The 16,021-nt window shown below is 34.9% G+C and overlaps 1 protein-coding gene and 1 long non-coding RNA gene across 16 annotated transcripts in view; one reads left to right on the forward strand and one right to left on the reverse strand.

Annotated features, from left to right (window-relative positions):
• The window catches only part of LOC136835379 (uncharacterized), a 638,801-nt gene that overhangs the window by 570,578 nt on the left and 52,202 nt on the right, over positions 1–16,021 (forward strand). Inside the window, exon 4 of the long non-coding RNA XR_010852120.1 lies at positions 10,133–10,149. This is a non-coding gene — a long non-coding RNA (uncharacterized lncRNA). The remainder of the gene's footprint in view (positions 1–10,132; positions 10,150–16,021) is intronic.
• LOC136835378 (GAS2-like protein 3) overlaps positions 1–16,021 on the reverse strand; it is a 475,281-nt gene that overhangs the window by 222,030 nt on the left and 237,230 nt on the right. The gene's annotated exons all lie outside the window — the stretch shown is intronic.

Consider the following 16,021-nt stretch of genomic DNA (forward strand, 5'->3'; position numbering starts at 1 on the left):
CTCTCTCTCTCTCTCTCTCTCTCTCTCTCTCTCCCCTCTAAATTTTCCTTCTGCCTTTCATTTCTCTTCCTCATCCTCCTATCTTTTTTTTTATATTTCCTCCCCCTTGTTTTTCTTTTTCCTTAGCAGATCGTCTGCTACTTTTGTTCTCTTCCTAAACCAGTCTTTTGCTTTTTATTTCCTTCCTCCTACTATTTTCTTTTCTTTTTCCTCCCTCCTCCTCCGAAATTCTATTTCTTATTTCTCTTTCACCTTTTCTTTTCTACTGCCTTTGATTTATTTAACTCCTCCTCCTCCTCCTATCGTCTGCTTATTTCTTATTCTCCTCCTTTTTCCTGCGTCTGACTTCCTCTTCCTCCTCCTCGATTTTGCTTGTTATTTCTCATCCTCTTTTTTTATTTCCCTCCATCTTTACTCATTTTCTCTCAATTTTTCACTTTATCTCTCCTCGCGCTCCATCTCCACCAGCAACGACCACCGATTTTGTATACTGTAATGTTATTGATAAGGTTTTATTATTTTTTTTTTTTTGTATGGCATTTCGAAAGACTTTCAACTTTTACTTATTCTTAGAAAACGGTTGTACGTCAGTGGTTTGAACATTTACATTATTTTAACCTTTATAGACTTAAGTGCACCGATTCTTGTGTGGTTGTGGGAGTTCACTTTCTGTATTATATTCAACCTCTGCAAACAAGATGAAATGTAGAAAAGGATAAAAATCCAAAAGGGATAGTTACTTAACCAAAATTTACTTTCGGAGGATCATCACCAATGAGGTAAAGTAAAGGCACTTTTTGAGTGTGTTACCAATAGTCTTCAGTCGCCCGAACTGGTAACCAGCCTTGTGATGAAGACCAGCACAGTCCGCAAGGTCACCGGAGTGGTTTACAAATTAAGTGTTGGAAGAGGCATGCAAGTCTTTTGATATAAGATATCTCGAGCACACGATGACATGCAAGTCTTTTGATATAAGATATCTCGAGCACACGATGACACCCTTATGGTTGCAACTTCAAGCCTAACACAGCAGTAGAGTCATCATCCACCAGCATTTTGTGGATAGGCACGAGGAGAAGCCACCTTTAAACGACCTTATTAGACAGAAATTTCTCACCAGGAGGATAGCTATGGCTGGCTGCCGTTGGCAGAAGCGGTGACCATCACTCAGCAGCAGCATACAGTGAATATCCAGGTGTCTTTAGACAATATTCTTCGTTGGAGGTGAGAAGTCAGTCTAGTCAAACTTTGTGAAGAATAATCCTGAACTGTCAAATCTCTTTCTTGTTGATTTTTTTATTATAGTTTTTGTTTTAATCTGATTTTTTACTGTACTCATAAACTGAAGTGTAATTTCATTCTGGATCTACTGTAGCCCTGATGGTGGCTAAGAGTTGATGGCTGGAACAGTCATCAGCAGAAGAGAATAAAATAGAACATAGCAGTGATCTTCGTCTTTTCCCTATGAATTTTGGCCTTGAGGATAAGAAGATATTCAAATGATTAAAGTAATGTGGTCCTAAAAATATGGAGGTCAGCGTTCAATAACAATTGCTTAAAACGAAAGACTGTGACCTAATATATGGGTAGTGAGAGAGAAATATGTATATTTTTTAAATTTATATCTTAATATGGTTCGTTCATTACTGTTGAATCATTACTTTAAAATATTGCTGTGTGATTTGTCAATAACATAATGGGTTGTATTTTTGTTAAAAAATACTAGTATTAATAATAACTGTTGCATCTTGGCAGAGCATCTGCCTATAGTCCCCCGTGATTCAGTTCTTCTGTGTAAGGTTTCAGCGAAATGAGAAGTGTTTGAGTTAAAGATGTGTTGTTCCAGTGGAACGTTCTAGTATTAATTTCTGTTGACTAATAAATCATGACCCTTACTTCAAAGAGGAAACAGTGCTGTTTAATCTGACTCTTTATCACGTTTATCGTTTATTATTAGCTAAAACAATTGCAATTTAAATGGAAAAGGTGAAAATGGAATGTTATGTCAAACTTTCATACTTAATGTCTACTCTGAATTTTGTCTTCTTCGGATTCTTACCGAACAGTCTATTAAACATTAATTAAATGGTTCCTGTATTGGATTTAGGATAGTGGAAAACCAAATAAGGCGAACTACAAGTGAAGATTTAGGTTTCTTAGAGATTGTTAGAGATACGAATCCACGGTAGCGTCTGTTAGATCATTGCAAGAGTAAAATTGTTACCATTATATAACCCCTTGCGTAAATTAACGTTGTTTATCTGCCGGATTTCATCTTGAAAATGAACGCATCTCGGCTCCTCATGGGTCTTAGAGTCTTGAAATAAAGTAATAAAAGTGATGACGACCGTTTTAAGTTATTATCTCTGGAATTAGGGTATTTTGTTCCTATGACAGGTTTTCTTATAGCAGACTTGAAGTGCGCTGTTTTACTGACATGTACACTAAATAGGAATTAAGTTAATGTCTTTAAGATCTCTCTCTCTCTCTCTCTCTCTCTCTCTCTCTCTCTCTCTCTCAAAAGGACTGGCACAAAAGAACCAATCGTCCCTGAAGGATATCAGTAACATTAATCTTCAGATGGTGAATTCAGGAGAGCCATCTTAATGTTGACTAGCCCATTAGCCTATTATCATTCGGAACGCGACTGTATCATTCAGGATGGCCCAGTGTCTTTTAAGACGGAATTGCTTCATTCAAAAGAGCCTGAAATTATGCGCAAGATTGCAATACGTACTGCAGTGTTTGCAAGGCACTCGGACAAACCTGGAACTTCCCACTTCATATCGCTGAACCACTATCATCAAATGGCAGTGAAAGAGGACGACCTCCATAAAAGTCTGTTACGGTGATATCGTTTCCAGTGAAAACGAATCAAAAATTCCCATTCCATTGTTGACAGGAAATGGAGAAAGTCAGTGGAGCTAAATTTAACTCTTTTGCTTGTGTTTCATTAGGTGCTTTTCATGATTTTATGTACACATTTTTTCAACGATTTGAGTCCCAGGAAAATACCCAATAATTTGGACAAGTTTCTTTAAACACATACTGTGGCTGTTGACCCAAGCAGTGATTTGGGTGTCTATTTGATAGTTGACTGCAGTGGGTTGTAATTGATGACGTAACAAGAGCGAAGAGACAAAGATGGGGAAATAAAACGCGAGCTACATGTTCACCGCGATGCCCATGCTACCTCTACGTTTTCACTGAAAATGGAAAGACCTCTACAAGGTAACGGTTCCCCACAGACGTAGGACCAGCCATCAACTGTATCTCTCTCTCTCTCTCTCTCTCTCTCTCTCTCTCTCTCTCTCTCTCTCTCTCTCTCTCTCCGTGCGTTTTTGTACACAGTAGTATCCATGTATAGTAGAGGCTAACAAGTTCTTGGAAAAGGATTCAACATGAATCCGTGGGCGTTGACGTGCTCAACTAAGTTTGGCTCTAAGAAATGCATCGATGATTAAAAGTAAATGAACGCTTAAAGAATTCCATTGGATTCCGGTCAGATTTTAAGATTTAGTAAGTAAATTCTGACTGATTCTGAATGGAAAAATTACATGGCTTTTAAACAGAAAAAGAACTACTATTTATTGTGGAGACAGGGGCACCGACATGCAATCGGAAGCGAGAGAGTGAGAGCGAGATTTGAACCGGAAGGTATCGATAATCCTGTATCCAACTCTGATAAGTTGTAAAGGCAAGTGAATTTGGATAACAGTGCAGCAGGTGCAGAATTACCCAGATAGAAGAAAGACCGAAATATCCACAGATTGTAGAAAGAATGGAATGATAAAAGGAATCGGACCGATCTAGGATATCAGATTTCAAGAGTAAAATTAATGTGGGTGGAGACGGCTGGTGAGAATCGAGCGAGCTACCACAACCGGCCTAAAGCGAAGAGACCGTCGATTGTAAATGTGATATTGAGTCACCAATATGCATTTTCTCAAACAGTTCCATTTACTCTAGTTTATGTAACCACACGCTGACCTGGGCAAAACACTTGCATGTATTATTTTGACCGTGTGGCTACGTGATAAGCGCCTGTAAATAATGAGTGGACAACTTTTACGTTATTTCGACTTCATAATCTGAAGACTAGGATTCGCATGAATGCCTTTATCAAGATATAGTAACTAATCATCCGACAGATATTTCTAGTCTTTGATGTTTTGTAAAGAAGTCTTTAGTGGAAACAAATACAACACTGTAGATTCCTAATGAATTAAACTTGATGAGGGAGAGAATGACAAATACTTTTCCAATGGGTTCGTGCCTTCATGTTGACGGATTATTGTTACCACATTAGCGCAAAACTTAACTCATAAAGAAACAATGTTTACCAAAATGGCAATGCCACAGATTTCCCTTGGGTATCTTGACTTGCATGATTAGACACAGGAATGTTCATCCCGAGATTAATATGCTTTGAGTTATGGAAATTACATTGATACACCCACATGCGTCGCTGTCTATATTAAATGACTAAAACACATTTCATCCACGTGGGCGTCGTTAAATAATTTTCATGTAAAAAAAACTATAGCATGGTTACAGTAAGAAATTTACGAGCTCAAGAAAAATATAAATAATACATTAGGTGAATACCTAAATTTTCTGCTGCTAATGTTAGTTCTTGACATTTAGGATGCATTCTCAGTATGTACGCATGCTTGCAAGCATACCCTCACCCGCCCATCAACATAATCTTGAATATATATATATATATATATATATATATATATATATATATATATATATATATATATATATATATATATATATATATATATATATATATATATAAACTATTAAAATTGAAGATGTTCATCACCACCGCTATAATAACAGCGTTTCTAGTCAGTAAGTACTTGCTTAGCCAGTGTAATTAACTACCTTGATACCGCTTCAGATCGTAAAATTCTTGATAACTGTACCAAAGCGTATTGTCAAGCTGTTGACAAGCATTAACGCATATCCAGGAATTATTGGATGTGTATTTATTTTGAAAAACTGATTATATATTTACGGATGGACCATTCATATTGCTTTGAGTAATTTCGTCACAATGTAAGTTACATGTCCATGTTATAGACAAAAGGGAAAGTGACAATATTTACCTTAGATACAATAAATATAACTGAAAGGTTCTCGGATCACAGTAATGGCCATATCCCCCTCATTAAAAGAGAGAGAGAGAGAGAGAGAGAGAGAGAGAGAGAGAGAGCAATCCTTGGGTAGTTCTGTCTGGCTGCAATTGACGAATATGCGGAATCGTTGTAGATGCGACTCATAGATGGACAACAGAAAAATAAAAAGTTTCATTTCCGCAATGATTTTGGAATTAATTAACTTGTCACTCGTGCTCTTAAAATGCAGTGCTAGCCAGCAAACCGCATTTATACGTTCATAACTTTATTCCAGGGCGGCCAATTTGTTTGTTGGTGTAGTTATGAAACGCGCTCTCTCTCTCTCTCTCTTGCAGAGTGGTCGGTTTTGGCTGTTGGTATATTTGTGAAACACTCTCTCTCTCTCTCTCTCTCTCTCTATCTCTCTTGGCGAACTGTGTATTTGCTGCATCTCCTAAATGCTTATTATTTTCGTCAATTTATATCGCTTGAATGACGCACAACCACTTCGTCGCTAGTAGGAGAGTATTGATTTATTTGGCTTATATTTTCTTTACTTTTATTTTTTTTTTTTTAATTCTCAGATGCCAATGCATATATTACCGGATCCCAAGAACTAAGTGGTCGCCGAGGGACATTTCGAAGATTAATCCTGTTAGCTTCGTGGTTAATTGTGACCTGCTGAAACTATTGGTTTCCGTCTTTGCTTGCATCGTAGTTGCGGCTCGTTGAAACCTCACCACGCTTTGTACGATCTTCCGGAACCTTTACTTTCTCCCTCACATGCCTCTAGCAAAGGTTCTCCATAACGTCGACCAAAGGACCAACTAGTAACTTTTACCAACTATGATGATTGAGAAGCCTTCAAAACAGGTTGTTCTTGATCCAAATTGTCTGTATGGTATGAGAACCTTATATCGCTGACCAGTTTTTGAAGACCGGTTTTAGTTTGCTGAAGGTGCCAGATCAGTCTCACCCGACATGGATCTCCTGACGCATATGTGCGACCTGGAAACTTTTATCAAAATATATAAATCGTGATCTGTTTAGTCTATAATTAAAACATCTTTAAGAAGACTGATACATATTGGTAGAAATTTACATCATGCACTCCAAGGGACAGCACAAACGGCTAGGGATAATATATTAGCACCTGACAAGAGGATCGTGGAAAGAATGAGTTTGCAATATACGGATTTAAGCCAGTTTTAGCTGACGAAAACCAAGTGTCTCACGGCAGTGCCAGAATTAGGTTATGCAGAAAGGTAAAAGAAAATGTATTAGATACGCAGCAGTATAAACTAAAGGTTCAGAGACAACTTTATGAATATAAACTTAATCAGTTTAAATTTCAAAGAGACCTTTGAAACCGAGACAGAGAGAGTAAAGGGATGATAGTCTGAGGATGACAACAAAGAAACAAAGCTCGGAGGAGTGAAGAGGCACCGCAGAGAGATGGAAAAGCTTCTGTTACGTGAAACACTTTTGCCCTACAAAGTGTCATTGGACCTTTTGGTTCTATTTTGCTTCAGAATTGGCAACTGGTACCTGTCGGATATCGGAACATTAATTTCAAATATCCTTTGTATTTTGAAATTGGCAAGTTAAAATGAGCCTCACTGTACTGTTGTCTTTTATTTAAAAAATTCCGATGTTTTAAAAGACTTCACATTTTTCAAAGAAGAGCGAAAAATATTAAAGGACTTAAGAGTAAAAGCAAAACCATGTAAAGACGGAAGACGTGTTTTATGCATTTCATATCCATCCATTTATTTATAATATATAATATATATATATATATATATATATATATATATATATATATATATATATATATATACATATATATATATATATATATATATATATATATATATATATATATATATATATATATATATATGTACATATATATGTATATATATATATATATATATATATATATATATATATATGTACATATATATGTACATATATATGTACATATATATATATATATATATATATATATATATGTACATATATATGTACATATATATGTACATATATATATATATATATATATATATATATATATATATATATATATATATATATATATATATATATATATTTTACACCGAAGAGGAATTATAACTGACAAGCGGTTCGTCATTTCACGGTTTGAACCGCCGAACACGAGAATCCTGACGTTCAGTGATGCACCTTATGTCGCTGTGTTATATATATATATATATATATATATATATATATATATATGTATATATATATATATATATTCATATATATGTACCATATATATGTACGCTGGTACATATATATATATATATATATATATATATATATATATATATATATTTTATATAACTGACAAGCGGTTCGTCATTTCACGGGTTTGAACCGCCATAACACGAGAATCAACGACGTTCAGTGATGCACCTTATGTAACGTGTGTGTGTGTGTTTGTATATATATATATATATATATATATATATATATATATATATATATATATATATATATATATATATATATATATATATATATATGTACATATATATATATATATATATATATATATATATATATATATATATATATGTACATATATATATATATATATATATATATATATATATATATATATATATTTTTACCGAAGAGGAATTATAACTGACAAGCGGTTCGTCATTTCACGGGTTTGAACCGCCGAACACGAGAATCAACGACGTTCAGTGATGCACCTTATGTAACGTGTGTGTGTGTGTGTTTGTATATATATATATATATATATATATATATATATATATATATATATATATATATATATATATATATATATATATATATATACATACATACATACATACATACATACATACTAGCTGACTCTTAGCACTGCCTGGAAAAACTCTGAATAACAACCGATAAACTCACTCTCTCTCTCTCTCTTATCCTTAACACTCTCTCTCTCTCTCTCTCTCTTATCCTTAACACTCTCTCTCTCTCTCTCTCTCTCTCTCTCTCCCTTTCCTGGTAAGATAGTTGCTTCAATTACATTGCCCAGCGTTTTTGACATTTTATATTTCACCCCTTCTCAAGCCCCCCTCCCCTCCCCATTCCTGTCGGGGCTGAACTTGGACTTAAAGAGCATCTGGAGTGTTACTATTCACCTCAGCAACCTCAAAAACTATGGATTAGACACTAATATCTGTCATTTTTTACATTTTATTTTGCACCCCTTCTCACCACCCTTCCTAATGGAGCTGAACTTGGACTTGAATGGCATTGGAAGTGTCACTATTCATCACACAACCTCTAAAACTATGGATTAAACACTAATATCTGTCGTCTTCGGTTATTTTTACATGTCACCCCCATCCCATCCCCACCCCCTTTGGTGCCAGTGATGTCTTACCACACAGTATTCTTTTCCAGATAGTAAGTCATATGTGTACCGAAATGAGGTATGATAAATTCATAGAGTTTATTTAGTTACTAAGTCTACGGGCAGAACCAGCCCAGTTTCAGGGAAGCCCTTCCCACCCCCAACCCCCTTTGGTGCTAGTGATATCTACCCCCACAGTATTCTTTTCAAGACAGTAAGTCATATGTATACCAAGTTTGGTTGAAATTGCTCAGAGCATTTCAGAGTTATGCTGGAACATACACACATATACATACACATATCCATTTTCATGTATATATATATATATATATATATATATATATATATATATATATATATATATATATATATATATATATATATATATATATATATATATATATATAACTGCACGTACTTTTATCCAAATTGTGAAGATCGTTTGCTGAAACCTGGGTGCACAATGATTTTCTCTCAAGAAACAGAGAACACTGATATTAGAGTAACCATTGGGAGAAATCTATAGAGGAGAATAAGTCGTGGGCATTACTTCCAAACCTGTTTGTTATTCATCGTACTAAAGTCCTTAGGAATAAATCAGGATGTAGGATTGCCTTCATAAATGTTTTATCATTGTTTTTCTTCGCTCAGAAAATGCAAGTTACTAAAGGCTGCAAACACGTGCCAATTTTCAGTTGCTGGTCGGGATATGTGTCGCATCATACGTGTTGATCAATGAAATACCTTTAGAACTCCACCCACGCACGCTCGCTCACGCTCAGCTTCCGCCCACACACAACTGGACACGCCTACTCAATCTCCCCTCCCCTCCACCGCCTCTCAACGCCTCGAGTCTCAACTTACTGACTGACCATGAACAGTGTTCCTTTTTTACAAAATAGCTGCTAATAACTGTAACTGAGTGAAATTCAGGCATTGTTCCTGAGGTTATTATTTCTAAAGGTTCTTTAATTATTCTGAAATTTCAGAGCATTTTGTATTAGTTCTCTCGACATTTGAAGTGGAATGCAACCTGTTATTTTTCTCATTTCCGTTGCACTTCCCCATACAGCCACTTTGAATGAAGCTTTACATTTTTACGTATTCCATTTTCCCGTAGCATTAGTGTGTGCACGTGGGATTTTATCCAAGCTCCTTACGTTTCCGGAATTTTCATGATTCTTAGCTAGCAAAATATCTACTAAATATTCTCGCTATCTTTCACCTCAGATTCTCTTTCTCATCCTCTTTAGTTTTCTTCAAGACTCATACTTCATTTAATTACTTTTCTTATCTCCTCACTCCATCTTTTCCAATTTACAGGCCTGTGGTGTAGTCCTTCTCTGATAGAGAGTTGTCTCTGCATTCTTTGCTTTTCTCTCTGCAGAAAAAATGTTGATTAAAGCCTTCGTTTGTTTTTTATATCTCGCAAGTTGATAAAGCAAATTTTGTAACTGGTTCAGATTTTGTAACTAGTTTAAGAATGGGAAGAACCCTTAGAAAGATTTGGGATTCCTTATTTACCATTTATATGTACTGTTTATCATGTCTTCGTTTTCTTTGGTGAACTTACGAGAAACAAACTGCTATAAATACATTTTTCTTTCCTTTTCAGGTCTCTACGTAATCAAGGTAAGTTAAAACTGAAAATTATTTTCGGTTTGAATGGGACCGCGCAGGTGATGGCAACAAACAAAAGTACATATGACATAGAGTACTAGGCTTAAGCTCTGACTCTTCCTCCATATGCGATAGTACAACCGCCTACTACACTTAACGCAGATGGAATGAGCCACCTGGTGTTGACACTTGCGTCGTCAATTCTATTCAGAAGAGACTTATCTCCTTGACTACCACTGACATCCTTCTTACTCCTAAAGGGTTGACGTTTTCAGTTCTCGCGGTCTAATCTCTCGGATTAGGTTGAAGTGTGCGTGTTTATTCTTTAAGTGACAATTTAGTGGTAGTCATGTATTTTTATATAGTGCTGCTGCTATGAAAATGTCGGCCATTATTTCCATTTTGCACCTAACCGGAGAAATACATCGTAATTTTGTTTGTTTAATTGGTTATTGGCTCCTTTGTATCTTACGATAAACACAGGAAGTGGGAAAGTTGAATGTAAAAGCCTTGAACGATCTGTTTCCATATTTTCGACGACCTCCTTAAGTTCCATCTTCTTTGATGAAAAAAATGGTTGCTACGTCAGTTTAGGCATATCAACCAATCAGCTAATCTTCAATCTACTTGTCCCATTCAGTAGTTTTGCTTTATGGCATAATGTGAGCGTGGAAACCACATGGTGTACAAGGAAATGAACGGGAAAATACGGAAGAAATTCGGCGGTTTTCATAGTAATGTCTTGTCACTTTTCAATTTGCTTTTTAATAATTTCACTTATTATCGCCTCTGGGGATTGAAAGTCATCTTTTATTTCTAATAAATTAAGTATGATAAAATCTGAGTAACAAAACAATTATTCATGTAGCAAATTTTCATTTCGAGGGAAAAAATTGAGTCTTCATTTGTTTTCTGTGTGTGTTCCTACATATGAAGCTTTCAAATTAACCCCAAGAAAATTTTGCGCCCGCTGCCGACAATAGGAATCAATTACCTTTACTAATTACTTAGTGAGAATGTGCTCATAATAGGAAAGTTCTCCCAGAAAGCTCATGACTATTGGAATTTGATTAGATCCTTTATGGTGTTTATTCTAAGTAGTACCCCTTCAGTCTCTCTCTCTCTCTCTCTCTCTCTCTCTCTCTCTCTTCTCTCTCTCTCCATCCCATGGTCGTTCCGTCTCTTATTTCTCCTAGATTCCTTTAGAAGCATTTTGCCCGATGGCCATAATTCGAACCTTTCTGGCTCTTTCAAAATAATTTCTCTAGATTCCTCTGAAAGCATTTGCCCCACATTCTCTCTCTGCCCAAATATGCATATATATATATAAGCTCTTTTATAATTATATATATATAGTATATATATATATTACTTTTATATATATATATATATATAAATTATATATATAATATATATATATATATTATATATATATATATATATATATATATATGATTCATTGTTGTATGATTTGTATTTGTATTTTTATTTGACATGGTTTCTGATTTATATACAATTTGCTGACCTAATGTGAGTTGTATTAGTACTTAGTCTGATTAAAATTAAAGATTAAAAGTAAGCCATATCATTATACCACAGACATTTTAATCACGTGCATGTACATGCATACACACATCTATACACAGGCATGTATATATATATATATGTATATATATACATATATATATACATATATATATATATATATATAGTATATATATATAGGGCATTAGGATGTGGGACAGAACTTGAATCATAACAGGAGTGATGAATGGTTGATGTTTGAAAAAAGTACAGAGCAGATCGGTGATGGTTCTGGGAAGTTGCCGAAACTGGTAACAGTTTTAGTTTTTGCTAGAAGGGAACGTTGAGAGTAAACATTAGAGTAAGGATATGAGAGTAAGTAAAAACTAAATATGAAAGCAATGAAAGTTTCATATGGTTCCCGTAATGCATCTAATGTGATGCACTATGTAGGAATTACTCAAGGATAATTTGCAGCATCTCTTTATTTCTCCCACTTTTGCAATCCCACAGGTTTCTCCCAGTTCCACCTTCAGATTCTTCAACTTCATCTCCTTTAATTTCTGGATCTCTTTATCTTGCTGTCCAACCACTCGAACTCGCCCTTTTCACTGTCTTAAGCGCTGAATGGCTGAAAGTGCCCCAGTGATTGACCTGACAAGTTAATTTATTAGATGGAAGATCTGTGTGCCGAAGATCGGCAAGGGACTAGAATTATCTGTGGAAGCCAATGTGAAGATGTGTAAAAAGAATGTTGAGCCAATTCTCTTCTTCGTGGAAGGGAAACGTGGATGTAGAATGAGTATGATAAGAAAATATGTGGAAAATGTTGAGATGAGATATTTGCATAGTATATGCAACATAAGAACTGATAGGGAAAGAATGGACTACGAGTAATTCGAGATGGTTGGGCTATGTGGAAACAGAGGACGATGATGGGTGGGTGGAAAGAGTGTATAATTATCACAATAAAGGGAAGGGAGGAAAGTAAGGCCTAGTAAGTGTTTGATAGATGGTGTGAAAGAGGTTACGGAAAGGAAGGAAATTTCACAAAGGCCCATCTCATATATATATATATATATATATATATATATATATATATATATATATATATATATATATATATATCTTATGTTTATGTGTGTGTGTGTGGATTTGTGGGTGTGCATGTAATAGAATTTTATATTTATATATATATGTATGTATGTATGTATGTATGTATGCACAGTACCTGTACTCTTGTTTTTTATATTAACAAATATCAAACGACAAATATCACCTGACATGGAATTCACGTTGATTTTGGGGTTACTTACTCCCAAGGGACATTATGACTGATAGGTGCATCTGCCTTGGCAGGGATTCGAACCTGGGCCTTTGGTCTAGATACAGTGATCGATGGTCGACTTTACTATTATCGACTCTGGTTGTATATATTCCTATCGAACTCGGGTTCTGTACTCAAAATAGAAGTCTCTCATAACCAAGACAGCCGACTGCTGGTAAGCTTGTCGCACTTGGCTAATTATGATGCTTTGTCATTAATAGCCGCGTGACTTTTATACTCCATAATATTAAGCCACAAATATCACTTGATATGGAATTAAATATGGCTCGGGAATAACATAGTCCAAGGGAAACTGTGTGCTCTTACATCCACAAATAAATACATATTAATGTATGTTCTTCGTTAAGTAACCAACATTTTCAAACTCTCCCACCGCTTCGTATACCTAGAAAATGTCTTTAGTATTCCTTCCTGGCTGCGGAACTTAAATGCGACAGTGAAACTGATAGGAAGTGTGTGTGTGTGTGTGCGCGTCCCTTTCTTTTGCTCCCTTTCAAAATAACTCGAGACATGGGACTTCGGGCACCACTCTTGTAACCTTCATTTTGGCCATTGCAGAATCAGCAGCTAAATCAAACACTTCCCCGCCCCCTTCGCTCTCTCTCATCTATATATATATATATATATTTATATATATATATATATATATATATATATATATATATATATATATATATATATATATATATATATATATATATACATATATATATATAGTAATTATATATATATATATATACTGTATATATACATTCTACTAATGCACAGAACAATTGTGTATGTGATAAAGTTAATATAAATATATATATATATATACACACACACACACACACACACACATATATATATATATATATATATATATATATATATATATATATATATATATAGAAATACATACACATATACATATATATAGATATGAAACAATGAAGAGACTGAGTGTAGTTTTTACACTTAGTCTTACATTTTTACCTGTAGTGATGTGATATATATATATATATATATATATATATATATATATATATATATATATATATATATATATATATATATATATATATACGTACATATGTGCATAGTTATATATATATGTATATATATATATATATATATATATATATATATATATATGTGTGTGTGTGTGTGTGTGTGTGTGTGTGTTCTTAAGCATAGGTATATATCCACAGCTTTTACCCAGTACAGTTTTATCCGCATAAAAGTGCTAAAAGAAAACGTGCAGCATTTTAATCCCTCTCAGACAATTTATCCGCAAAGTCTCACCCTGTGGGCTTCACAGTAATTGAATTTACAATGAAACGTTCGTTATGGCCACTGAAAATATGACGAATTAGACAGAAGATAATTAGGGACAGAGAGAGCTGATGTGTTTGGCTTCAATTATGAGGAAAACGCGGGATAATGCAGCGTGATGATCAGCAACTGGACCCTCTGCAATTAAGGCATCAGACAGTGCGCTTGGGCTTATTACTTGGAATTGAACCCGTACGCGTGCATAGTATGGTTGTGTGCATGTGTGCGCACATATGGATATGTTGAAATAATTCTCTCTCTCTCTCTCTCTCTCTCTCTCTCTCTCTCTCTCTCTCTCTCTCTCTCTCTCTCAACGTTGTGAGTATAATTATATGGATATTCATTTGTTTAGTTACATATTTCCACATCTGCATGCTATATATTTTAATATAAATGTTCATTGCCCAACTACTGTTTTTCAGTTTGTTCATAAATTATGTAACAGAAACAATTGAAAACTCATTAATGAAAGATATTATTAAGATCTGAAATCGCTTGATTCATAGAAAATAATGTTTTTAAGCATTTTTAAGAATATATAATTCTGATAACGACTTACCAAGCATGAATGTAAGTGATGGACTTTAGTGAACAAGTCGCGGGTAAAATCTACGGGTTTTGCGCGCTAGTTTTTGGCCTTTTTTACATGTTCGATGTTGCAAGCAAGATTTAATGGTGCATGTCTAGGTATTGTGCAATATACATGCATACGTACATAAACAAAGCGAACGAGAATCGAGACCATAATTTTCGATGAATTGTGGTAAAATACGTTTATGTCAAGTGGGTATGTTTTTGTGTATGTATATTATACATATATATATTATATATATTATATATTATATATATTATATATTGTATATATATGTGTGTTGCTCGCGTGTGCGTGTTGGGGGGGGGTGTCTCAACGTCAGACATGGGCAGAGAAGATAGACATTGTTGGCTTACAAGCATTTGGATCATCCATGTTGCAGAGCAGGGCAGGGCATGGGGCAAGCAACCCCGCGTCATAAATACTTGCCGAAAACCTGTGTTATTTTCTCACGTTTCTATGGTACAAGGCGTATGGTGAATACAGTTAACGCCGTATACATACACCCCACAAGAATACCTGATGCTGTTTTGCTATTCTTGCAGATTATCATTAAAAGAGAATGAAAAAATTGGCGTATGCCGCCTAAGAGACTTGCCGATTTTTATCAATTTCCTCCTTATCAAATGAGTTTTTTACTTTTCTAAAATGGATAACATTGGTGTTTTGCGTTTAAATTTTGAACTGGAGAACTTCGCCTATAGTCTCTCTCTCTCTCTCTCTCTCTCTCTCTCTCTCTCTCTCTCTCTCTCTCTCTCTCTCTCATTTAGGTACTTATGAAGTATATTATTAACAAACAAACTTTCGGATTTTCTAAAATTGTACTTCCTGAGTAAATCTGCTTATGTTTGATTAAGGAACGAACATACACTCGAAACTGAGGTTAACTATTTTTTAACTTTCCATAATTTAATTTCCATCCTTCGTGTATCTATGCATGTGCGAGTTTCGTGTCACGTCGTGCAGTATAGGTAAATCTTACCAGCAGATTACGCAGGTATTCCTAACTGGTCTTGTAGCGTACGGTATAAGGTCTTGTAACTTAGTGAAGAGAAAAGCGCTAGCATGGAGGGTATTCATACTGATATGATTCACAGCAGTCGTTC

The sequence above is a fragment of the Macrobrachium rosenbergii genome, chromosome 55 (assembly GCF_040412425.1).
Source record: "Macrobrachium rosenbergii isolate ZJJX-2024 chromosome 55, ASM4041242v1, whole genome shotgun sequence".
In the NCBI taxonomy this organism is placed as follows: Eukaryota; Metazoa; Arthropoda; class Malacostraca; order Decapoda; family Palaemonidae; genus Macrobrachium; species Macrobrachium rosenbergii.